The sequence below is a fragment of the Medicago sativa genome, chromosome 7 (assembly GCF_051527215.1).
Source record: "Medicago sativa cultivar Bolivia chromosome 7, Bolivia_mono, whole genome shotgun sequence".
NCBI classification, from domain to species: Eukaryota; Viridiplantae; Streptophyta; class Magnoliopsida; order Fabales; family Fabaceae; genus Medicago; species Medicago sativa.
The window spans coordinates 3,169,463-3,181,031 of NC_140755.1; positions in this window are offsets into that span (position 1 = coordinate 3,169,463).

Below are 11,569 nucleotides of genomic sequence, written 5' to 3' on the forward strand. Positions count from 1 at the left end.
CCCTTTTTTACTAGGAAGGCCATAATGTGGCCGATTTGCATTGAATCTTAGCGTGTGACAATTCGTTGGATAGGTAAATAACATAACTAGGACTTCCGTGGGATATTTTTGCATTCTCTAAAAATTCAGCCAAAATGGGGGTTAAGAAAATATCCTCGTTAATTTGGGACATTACTCGTTTTCGACCCTTTTTTAGTAGGAAGGCCATAATGTGGCCGATTTGCATTGAATCTTAGCGTGTGACAATTCGTTGGATAGGTAAACAACATAACTACGACTTCCATGGGATATTTTTTGCATTCTCTAAAAATTCAGCCAAAATGGGGGTTAAGAAAATATCCTCGTTAATTTGGGACATTACTCGTTTTCGACCCTTTTTTAGTAGGAAGGCCATAATGTGGCCGATTTGCATTGAATCTTAGCGTGTGACAATTCGTTGGATAGGTAAACAACATAACTACGACTTCCATGGGATATTTTTGCATTCTCTAAAAATTCAGCCAAAATGGGGGTTAAGAAAATATCCTCGTTAATTTGGGACATTACTCGTTTTCGACCCTTTTTTAGTAGGAAGGCCATAATGTGGCCGATTTGCATTGAATCTTAGCGTGTGACAATTCGTTGGATAGGTAAACAACATAACTACGACTTCCATGGGATATTTTTGCATTCTCTAAAAATTCAGCCAAAATGGAGGTTAAGAAAATCCCCTCGTTAATTTGGGACATTACTCGTTTTCGGCCCTTTTTTAGTAGGAACGCCATAATGTAGCCGATTTGCATTGAATCTTAGCGTGTGACAATTCGTTGGATAGGTAAACAACATAACTACGACTTCCATGGGATATTTTTGCATTCTCTAAAAATTCAGCCAAAATGGGGGTTAAGAAAATATCCTCGTTAATTTGGGACATTACTCGTTTTCGACCCTTTTTTAGTAGGAAGGCCATAATGTGGCCGATTTGCATTGAATCTTAGCGTGTGACAATTCGTTGGATAGGTAAACAACGTAACTACGACTTCCATGGGATATTTTTGCATTCTCTAAAAATTCAGCCAAAATGGAGGTTAAGAAAATCCCCTCGTTAATTTAGGACATTACTCGATTTCAAACCTTTTTTATAAGGAAGGCCATAAAGTGGCCGGTTTGTATTGAATCTTAGCATGGGACAATTTGTTGGATAGGTAAACAACATAGCTACGACTTCCATGGGATATTTTTGCATTTTTTAAAAATTCAGCCAAAATGGAGGTTAAGAAAATCTCCTCGTTAATTTGGGACATTACTCGTTTTCGACCCTTTTTTACTAGGAAGGCCATAATGTGGCCGATTTGCATTGAATCTTAGCGTGTGACAATTCGTTGGATAGGTAAACAACATAACTATGACTTCCATGGGATATTTTTGCATTCTCTAAAAATTCAGCCAAAATGGGGGTTAAGAAAATATCCTCGTTAATTTGGGACATTACTCGTTTTCGACCCTTTTTTAGTAGGAAGGCCATAATGTGGCCGATTTGCATTGAATCTTAGCGTGTGACAATTCGTTGGATTGGTAAACAACATAACTACGACTTCCATGGGATATTTTTGCATTCTCTAAAAATTCAGCAAAAATGGGGGTTAAGAAAATATCCTCGTTAATTTGGGACATTACTCGTTTTCGACCCTTTTTTACTAGGAAGGCCATAATGTGGCCGATTTGCATTGAATCTTAGCGTGTGACAATTCGTTGGATAGGTAAACAACATAACTATGACTTCCATGGGATATTTTTGCATTCTCTAAAAATTCAGCCAAAATGGGGGTTAAGAAAATATCCTCGTTAATTTGGGACATTACTCGTTTTCGACCCTTTTTTAGTAGGAAGGCCATAATGTGGCCGATTTGCATTGAATCTTAGCGTGTGACAATTCGTTGGATAGGTAAACAACATAACTACGACTTCCATGGGATATTTTTGCATTCTCTAAAAATTCAGCCAAAATGGGGGTTAAGAAAATATCCTCGTTAATTTGGGACATTACTCGTTTTCGTCCCTTTTTTAGTAGGAAGGCCATAATGTGGCCGATTTGCATTGAATCTTAGCGTGTGACAATTCGTTGGATAGGTAAACAACATAACTACGACTTCCATGGGATATTTTTGCATTCTCTAAAAATTCAGCCAAAATGGGGGTTAAGAAAATATCCTCGTTAATTTGGGACATTACTCGTTTTCAACCCTTTTTTACTAGGAAGGCCATAATGTGGCCGATTTGCATTGAATCTTAGCGTGTGACAATTCGTTGGATAGGTAAATAACATAACTAGGACTTCCGTGGGATATTTTTGCATTCTCTAAAAATTCAGCCAAAATGGGGGTTAAGAAAATATCCTCGTTAATTTGGGACATTACTCGTTTTCGACCCTTTTTTAGTAGGAAGGCCATAATGTGGCCGATTTGCATTGAATCTTAGCGTGTGACAATTCGTTGGATAGGTAAACAACATAACTACGACTTCCATGGGATATTTTTTGCATTCTCTAAAAATTCAGCCAAAATGGGGGTTAAGAAAATATCCTCGTTAATTTGGGACATTACTCGTTTTCGACCCTTTTTTAGTAGGAAGGCCATAATGTGGCCGATTTGCATTGAATCTTAGCGTGTGACAATTCGTTGGATAGGTAAACAACATAACTATGACTTCCATGGGATATTTTTGCATTCTCTAAAAATTCAGCCAAAATGGGGGTTAAGAAAATATCCTCGTTAATTTGGGACATTACTCGTTTTCGACCCTTTTTTAGTAGGAAGGCCATAATGTGGCCGATTTGCATTGAATCTTAGCGTGTGACAATTCGTTGGATAGGTAAACAACATAACTACGACTTCCATGGGATATTTTTGCATTCTCTAAAAATTCAGCCAAAATGGAGGTTAAGAAAATCCCCTCGTTAATTTGGGACATTACTCGTTTTCGGCCCTTTTTTAGTAGGAACGCCATAATGTAGCCGATTTGCATTGAATCTTAGCGTGTGACAATTCGTTGGATAGGTAAACAACATAACTATGACTTCCATGGGATATTTTTGCATTCTCTAAAAATTCAGCCAAAATGGGGGTTAAGAAAATATCCTCGTTAATTTGGGACATTACTCGTTTTCGACCCTTTTTTAGTAGGAAGGCCATAATGTGGCCGATTTGCATTGAATCTTAGCGTGTGACAATTCGTTGGATAGGTAAACAACGTAACTACGACTTCCATGGGATATTTTTGCATTCTCTAAAAATTCAGCCAAAATGGAGGTTAAGAAAATCCCCTCGTTAATTTAGGACATTACTCGATTTCAAACCTTTTTTATAAGGAAGGCCATAAAGTGGCCGGTTTGTATTGAATCTTAGCATGGGACAATTTGTTGGATAGGTAAACAACATAGCTACGACTTCCATGGGATATTTTTGCATTTTTTAAAAATTCAGCCAAAATGGAGGTTAAGAAAATCTCCTCGTTAATTTGGGACATTACTCGTTTTCGACCCTTTTTTACTAGGAAGGCCATAATGTGGCCGATTTGCATTGAATCTTAGCGTGTGACAATTCGTTGGATAGGTAAACAACATAACTATGACTTCCATGGGATATTTTTGCATTCTCTAAAAATTCAGCCAAAATGGGGGTTAAGAAAATATCCTCGTTAATTTGGGACATTACTCGTTTTCGACCCTTTTTTAGTAGGAAGGCCATAATGTGGCCGATTTGCATTGAATCTTAGCGTGTGACAATTCGTTGGATTGGTAAACAACATAACTACGACTTCCATGGGATATTTTTGCATTCTCTAAAAATTCAGCAAAAATGGGGGTTAAGAAAATATCCTCGTTAATTTGGGACATTACTCGTTTTCGACCCTTTTTTACTAGGAAGGCCATAATGTGGCCGATTTGCATTGAATCTTAGCGTGTGACAATTCGTTGGATAGGTAAACAACATAACTATGACTTCCATGGGATATTTTTGCATTCTCTAAAAATTCAGCCAAAATGGGGGTTAAGAAAATATCCTCGTTAATTTGGGACATTACTCGTTTTCGACCCTTTTTTAGTAGGAAGGCCATAATGTGGCCGATTTGCATTGAATCTTAGCGTGTGACAATTCGTTGGATAGGTAAACAACATAACTACGACTTCCATGGGATATTTTTGCATTCTCTAAAAATTCAGCCAAAATGGGGGTTAAGAAAATATCCTCGTTAATTTGGGACATTACTCGTTTTCGACCCTTTTTTACTAGGAAGGCCATAATGTGGCCGATTTGCATTGAATCTTAGCGTGTGACAATTCGTTGGATAGGTAAACAACATAACTATGACTTCCATGGGATATTTTTGCATTCTCTAAAAATTCAGCCAAAATGGGGGTTAAGAAAATATCCTCGTTAATTTGGGACATTACTCGTTTTCAACCCTTTTTTACTAGGAAGGCCATAATGTGGCCGATTTGCATTGAATCTTAGCGTGTGACAATTCGTTGGATAGGTAAATAACATAACTAGGACTTCCGTGGGATATTTTTGCATTCTCTAAAAATTCAGCCAAAATGGAGGTTAAGAAAATCCCCTCGTTAATTTAGGACATTACTCGATTTCAAACCTTTTTTATAAGGAAGGCCATAAAGTGGCCGGTTTGTATTGAATCTTAGCATGGGACAATTTGTTGGATAGGTAAACAACATAGCTACGACTTCCATGGGATATTTTTGCATTTTTTAAAAATTCAGCCAAAATGGAGGTTAAGAAAATCTCCTCGTTAATTTGGGACATTACTCGTTTTCGACCCTTTTTTACTAGGAAGGCCATAATGTGGCCGATTTGCATTGAATCTTAGCGTGTGACAATTCGTTGGATAGGTAAACAACATAACTATGACTTCCATGGGATATTTTTGCATTCTCTAAAAATTCAGCCAAAATGGGGGTTAAGAAAATATCCTCGTTAATTTGGGACATTACTCGTTTTCGACCCTTTTTTAGTAGGAAGGCCATAATGTGGCCGATTTGCATTGAATCTTAGCGTGTGACAATTCGTTGGATTGGTAAACAACATAACTACGACTTCCATGGGATATTTTTGCATTCTCTAAAAATTCAGCAAAAATGGGGGTTAAGAAAATATCCTCGTTAATTTGGGACATTACTCGTTTTCGACCCTTTTTTACTAGGAAGGCCATAATGTGGCCGATTTGCATTGAATCTTAGCGTGTGACAATTCGTTGGATAGGTAAACAACATAACTATGACTTCCATGGGATATTTTTGCATTCTCTAAAAATTCAGCCAAAATGGGGGTTAAGAAAATATCCTCGTTAATTTGGGACATTACTCGTTTTCGACCCTTTTTTAGTAGGAAGGCCATAATGTGGCCGATTTGCATTGAATCTTAGCGTGTGACAATTCGTTGGATAGGTAAACAACATAACTACGACTTCCATGGGATATTTTTGCATTCTCTAAAAATTCAGCCAAAATGGGGGTTAAGAAAATATCCTCGTTAATTTGGGACATTACTCGTTTTCGTCCCTTTTTTAGTAGGAAGGCCATAATGTGGCCGATTTGCATTGAATCTTAGCGTGTGACAATTCGTTGGATAGGTAAACAACATAACTACGACTTCCATGGGATATTTTTGCATTCTCTAAAAATTCAGCCAAAATGGGGGTTAAGAAAATATCCTCGTTAATTTGGGACATTACTCGTTTTCAACCCTTTTTTACTAGGAAGGCCATAATGTGGCCGATTTGCATTGAATCTTAGCGTGTGACAATTCGTTGGATAGGTAAATAACATAACTAGGACTTCCGTGGGATATTTTTGCATTCTCTAAAAATTCAGCCAAAATGGGGGTTAAGAAAATATCCTCGTTAATTTGGGACATTACTCGTTTTCGACCCTTTTTTAGTAGGAAGGCCATAATGTGGCCGATTTGCATTGAATCTTAGCGTGTGACAATTCGTTGGATAGGTAAACAACATAACTACGACTTCCATGGGATATTTTTTGCATTCTCTAAAAATTCAGCCAAAATGGGGGTTAAGAAAATATCCTCGTTAATTTGGGACATTACTCGTTTTCGACCCTTTTTTAGTAGGAAGGCCATAATGTGGCCGATTTGCATTGAATCTTAGCGTGTGACAATTCGTTGGATAGGTAAACAACATAACTACGACTTCCATGGGATATTTTTGCATTCTCTAAAAATTCAGCCAAAATGGGGGTTAAGAAAATATCCTCGTTAATTTGGGACATTACTCGTTTTCGACCCTTTTTTAGTAGGAAGGCCATAATGTGGCCGATTTGCATTGAATCTTAGCGTGTGACAATTCGTTGGATAGGTAAACAACATAACTACGACTTCCATGGGATATTTTTGCATTCTCTAAAAATTCAGCCAAAATGGAGGTTAAGAAAATCCCCTCGTTAATTTGGGACATTACTCGTTTTCGGCCCTTTTTTAGTAGGAACGCCATAATGTAGCCGATTTGCATTGAATCTTAGCGTGTGACAATTCGTTGGATAGGTAAACAACATAACTATGACTTCCATGGGATATTTTTGCATTCTCTAAAAATTCAGCCAAAATGGGGGTTAAGAAAATATCCTCGTTAATTTGGGACATTACTCGTTTTCGACCCTTTTTTAGTAGGAAGGCCATAATGTGGCCGATTTGCATTGAATCTTAGCGTGTGACAATTCGTTGGATAGGTAAACAACGTAACTACGACTTCCATGGGATATTTTTGCATTCTCTAAAAATTCAGCCAAAATGGAGGTTAAGAAAATCCCCTCGTTAATTTAGGACATTACTCGATTTCAAACCTTTTTTATAAGGAAGGCCATAAAGTGGCCGGTTTGTATTGAATCTTAGCATGGGACAATTTGTTGGATAGGTAAACAACATAGCTACGACTTCCATGGGATATTTTTGCATTTTTTAAAAATTCAGCCAAAATGGAGGTTAAGAAAATCTCCTCGTTAATTTGGGACATTACTCGTTTTCGACCCTTTTTTACTAGGAAGGCCATAATGTGGCCGATTTGCATTGAATCTTAGCGTGTGACAATTCGTTGGATAGGTAAACAACATAACTATGACTTCCATGGGATATTTTTGCATTCTCTAAAAATTCAGCCAAAATGGGGGTTAAGAAAATATCCTCGTTAATTTGGGACATTACTCGTTTTCGACCCTTTTTTAGTAGGAAGGCCATAATGTGGCCGATTTGCATTGAATCTTAGCGTGTGACAATTCGTTGGATTGGTAAACAACATAACTACGACTTCCATGGGATATTTTTGCATTCTCTAAAAATTCAGCAAAAATGGGGGTTAAGAAAATATCCTCGTTAATTTGGGACATTACTCGTTTTCGACCCTTTTTTACTAGGAAGGCCATAATGTGGCCGATTTGCATTGAATCTTAGCGTGTGACAATTCGTTGGATAGGTAAACAACATAACTATGACTTCCATGGGATATTTTTGCATTCTCTAAAAATTCAGCCAAAATGGGGGTTAAGAAAATATCCTCGTTAATTTGGGACATTACTCGTTTTCGACCCTTTTTTAGTAGGAAGGCCATAATGTGGCCGATTTGCATTGAATCTTAGCGTGTGACAATTCGTTGGATAGGTAAACAACATAACTACGACTTCCATGGGATATTTTTGCATTCTCTAAAAATTCAGCCAAAATGGGGGTTAAGAAAATATCCTCGTTAATTTGGGACATTACTCGTTTTCGTCCCTTTTTTAGTAGGAAGGCCATAATGTGGCCGATTTGCATTGAATCTTAGCGTGTGACAATTCGTTGGATAGGTAAACAACATAACTACGACTTCCATGGGATATTTTTGCATTCTCTAAAAATTCAGCCAAAATGGGGGTTAAGAAAATATCCTCGTTAATTTGGGACATTACTCGTTTTCGGCCCTTTTTTAGTAGGAAGGCCATAATGTAGCCGATTTGCATTGAATCTTAGCGTGTGACAATTCGTTGGATAGGTAAACAACGTAACTACGACTTCCATGGGATATTTTTGCATTCTCTAAAAATTCAGCCAAAATGGAGGTTAAGAAAATCTCCTCGTTAATTTGGGACATTACTCGTTTTCGACCCTTTTTTACTAGGAAGGCCATAATGTGGCCGATTTGCATTGAATCTTAGCGTGTGACAATTCGTTGGATAGGTAAACAACATAACTACGACTTCCATGGGATATTTTTGCATTCTCTAAAAATTCAGCGAAAATGGGGGTTAAGAAAATATCCTCGTTAATTTGGGACATTACTCGTTTTCGACCCTTTTTTACTAGGAAGGCCATAATGTGGCCGATTTGCATTGAATCTTAGTGTGTGACAATTCGTTGGATAGGTAAACAACATAACTAGGACTTCCATGGGATATTTTTGCATTCTCTAAAAATTCAGCCAAAATGGGGGTTAAGAAAATATCCTCGTTAATTTGGGACATTACTCGTTTTCGACCCTTTTTTAGTAGGAAGGCCATAATGTGGCCGATTTGCATTGAATCTTAGCGTGTGACAATTCGTTGGATAGGTAAACAACATAACTACGACTTCCATGGGATATTTTTGCATTCTCTAAAAATTCAGCCAAAATGGGGGTTAAGAAAATATCCTCGTTAATTTGGGACATTACTCGTTTTCGACCCTTTTTTAGTAGGAAGGCCATAATGTGGCCGATTTGCATTGAATCTTAGCGTGTGACAATTCGTTGGATAGGTAAACAACGTAACTACGACTTCCATGGGATATTTTTGCATTCTCTAAAAATTCAGCTAAAATGGACGTTAAGAAAATCCCCTCGTTAATTTAGGACATTACTCGATTTCGACCTTTTTTATAAGGAAGGCCATAAAGTGGCCGGTTTGTATTGAATCTTAGCATGGGACAATTTGTTGGATAGGTAAACAACATAGCTACGACTTCCATGGGATATTTTTGCATTTTTTAAAAATTCAGCCAAAATGGAGGTTAAGAAAATCTCCTCGTTAATTTGGGACATTACTCGTTTTCGACCCTTTTTTACTAGGAAGGCCATAATGTGGCCGATTTGCATTGAATCTTAGCGTGTGACAATTCGTTGGATAGGTAAACAACATAACTATGACTTCCATGGGATATTTTTGCATTCTCTAAAAATTCAGCCAAAATGGGGGTTAAGAAAATATCCTCGTTAATTTGGGACATTACTCGTTTTCGACCCTTTTTAGTAGGAAGGCCATAATGTGGCCGATTTGCATTGAATCTTAGCGTGTGACAATTCGTTGGATAGGTAAACAACATAACTACGACTTCCATGGGATATTTTTGCATTCTCTAAAAATTCAGCAAAAATGGGGGTTAAGAAAATATCCTCGTTAATTTGGGACATTACTCGTTTTCGACCCTTTTTTACTAGGAAGGCCATAATGTGGCCGATTTGCATTGAATCTTAGCGTGTGACAATTCGTTGGATAGGTAAACAACATAACTATGACTTCCATGGGATATTTTTGCATTCTCTAAAAATTCAGCCAAAATGGGGGTTAAGAAAATATCCTCGTTAATTTGGGACATTACTCGTTTTCGACCCTTTTTTAGTAGGAAGGCCATAATGTGGCCGATTTGCATTGAATCTTAGCGTGTGACAATTCGTTGGATAGGTAAACAACATAACTACGACTTCCATGGGATATTTTTGCATTCTCTAAAAATTCAGCCAAAATGGGGGTTAAGAAAATATCCTCGTTAATTTGGGACATTACTCGTTTTCGTCCCTTTTTTAGTAGGAAGGCCATAATGTGGCCGATTTGCATTGAATCTTAGCGTGTGACAATTCGTTGGATAGGTAAACAACATAACTACGACTTCCATGGGATATTTTTGCATTCTCTAAAAATTCAGCGAAAATGGGGGTTAAGAAAATATCCTCGTTAATTTGGGACATTACTCGTTTTCGACCCTTTTTTACTAGGAAGGCCATAATGTGGCCGATTTGCATTGAATCTTAGTGTGTGACAATTCGTTGGATAGGTAAACAACATAACTAGGACTTCCATGGGATATTTTTGCATTCTCTAAAAATTCAGCCAAAATGGGGGTTAAGAAAATATCCTCGTTAATTTGGGACATTACTCGTTTTCGACCCTTTTTTAGTAGGAAGGCCATAATGTGGCCGATTTGCATTGAATCTTAGCGTGTGACAATTCGTTGGATAGGTAAACAACATAACTACGACTTCCATGGGATATTTTTGCATTCTCTAAAAATTCAGCCAAAATGGGGGTTAAGAAAATATCCTCGTTAATTTGGGACATTACTCGTTTTCGACCCTTTTTTAGTAGGAAGGCCATAATGTGGCCGATTTGCATTGAATCTTAGCGTGTGACAATTCGTTGGATAGGTAAACAACGTAACTACGACTTCCATGGGATATTTTTGCATTCTCTAAAAATTCAGCTAAAATGGACGTTAAGAAAATCCCCTCGTTAATTTAGGACATTACTCGATTTCGACCTTTTTTATAAGGAAGGCCATAAAGTGGCCGGTTTGTATTGAATCTTAGCATGGGACAATTTGTTGGATAGGTAAACAACATAGCTACGACTTCCATGGGATATTTTTGCATTTTTTAAAAATTCAGCCAAAATGGAGGTTAAGAAAATCTCCTCGTTAATTTGGGACATTACTCGTTTTCGACCCTTTTTTACTAGGAAGGCCATAATGTGGCCGATTTGCATTGAATCTTAGCGTGTGACAATTCGTTGGATAGGTAAACAACATAACTATGACTTCCATGGGATATTTTTGCATTCTCTAAAAATTCAGCCAAAATGGGGGTTAAGAAAATATCCTCGTTAATTTGGGACATTACTCGTTTTCGACCCTTTTTTAGTAGGAAGGCCATAATGTGGCCGATTTGCATTGAATCTTAGCGTGTGACAATTCGTTGGATAGGTAAACAACGTAACTACGACTTCCATGGGATATTTTTGCATTCTCTAAAAATTCAGCAAAAATGGGGGTTAAGAAAATATCCTCGTTAATTTGGGACATTACTCGTTTTCGACCCTTTTTTACTAGGAAGGCCATAATGTGGCCGATTTGCATTGAATCTTAGCGTGTGACAATTCGTTGGATAGGTAAACAACATAACTATGACTTCCATGGGATATTTTTGCATTCTCTAAAAATTCAGCCAAAATGGGGGTTAAGAAAATATCCTCGTTAATTTGGGACATTACTCGTTTTCGACCCTTTTTTAGTAGGAAGGCCATAATGTGGCCGATTTGCATTGAATCTTAGCGTGTGACAATTCGTTGGATAGGTAAACAACATAACTACGACTTCCATGGGATATTTTTGCATTCTCTAAAAATTCAGCCAAAATGGGGGTTAAGAAAATATCCTCGTTAATTTGGGACATTACTCGTTTTCGACCCTTTTTTAGTAGGAAGGCCATAATGTAGCCGATTTGCATTGAATCTTAGCGTTTGACAATTCGTTGGATAGGTAAACAACGTAACTACGACTTCCAT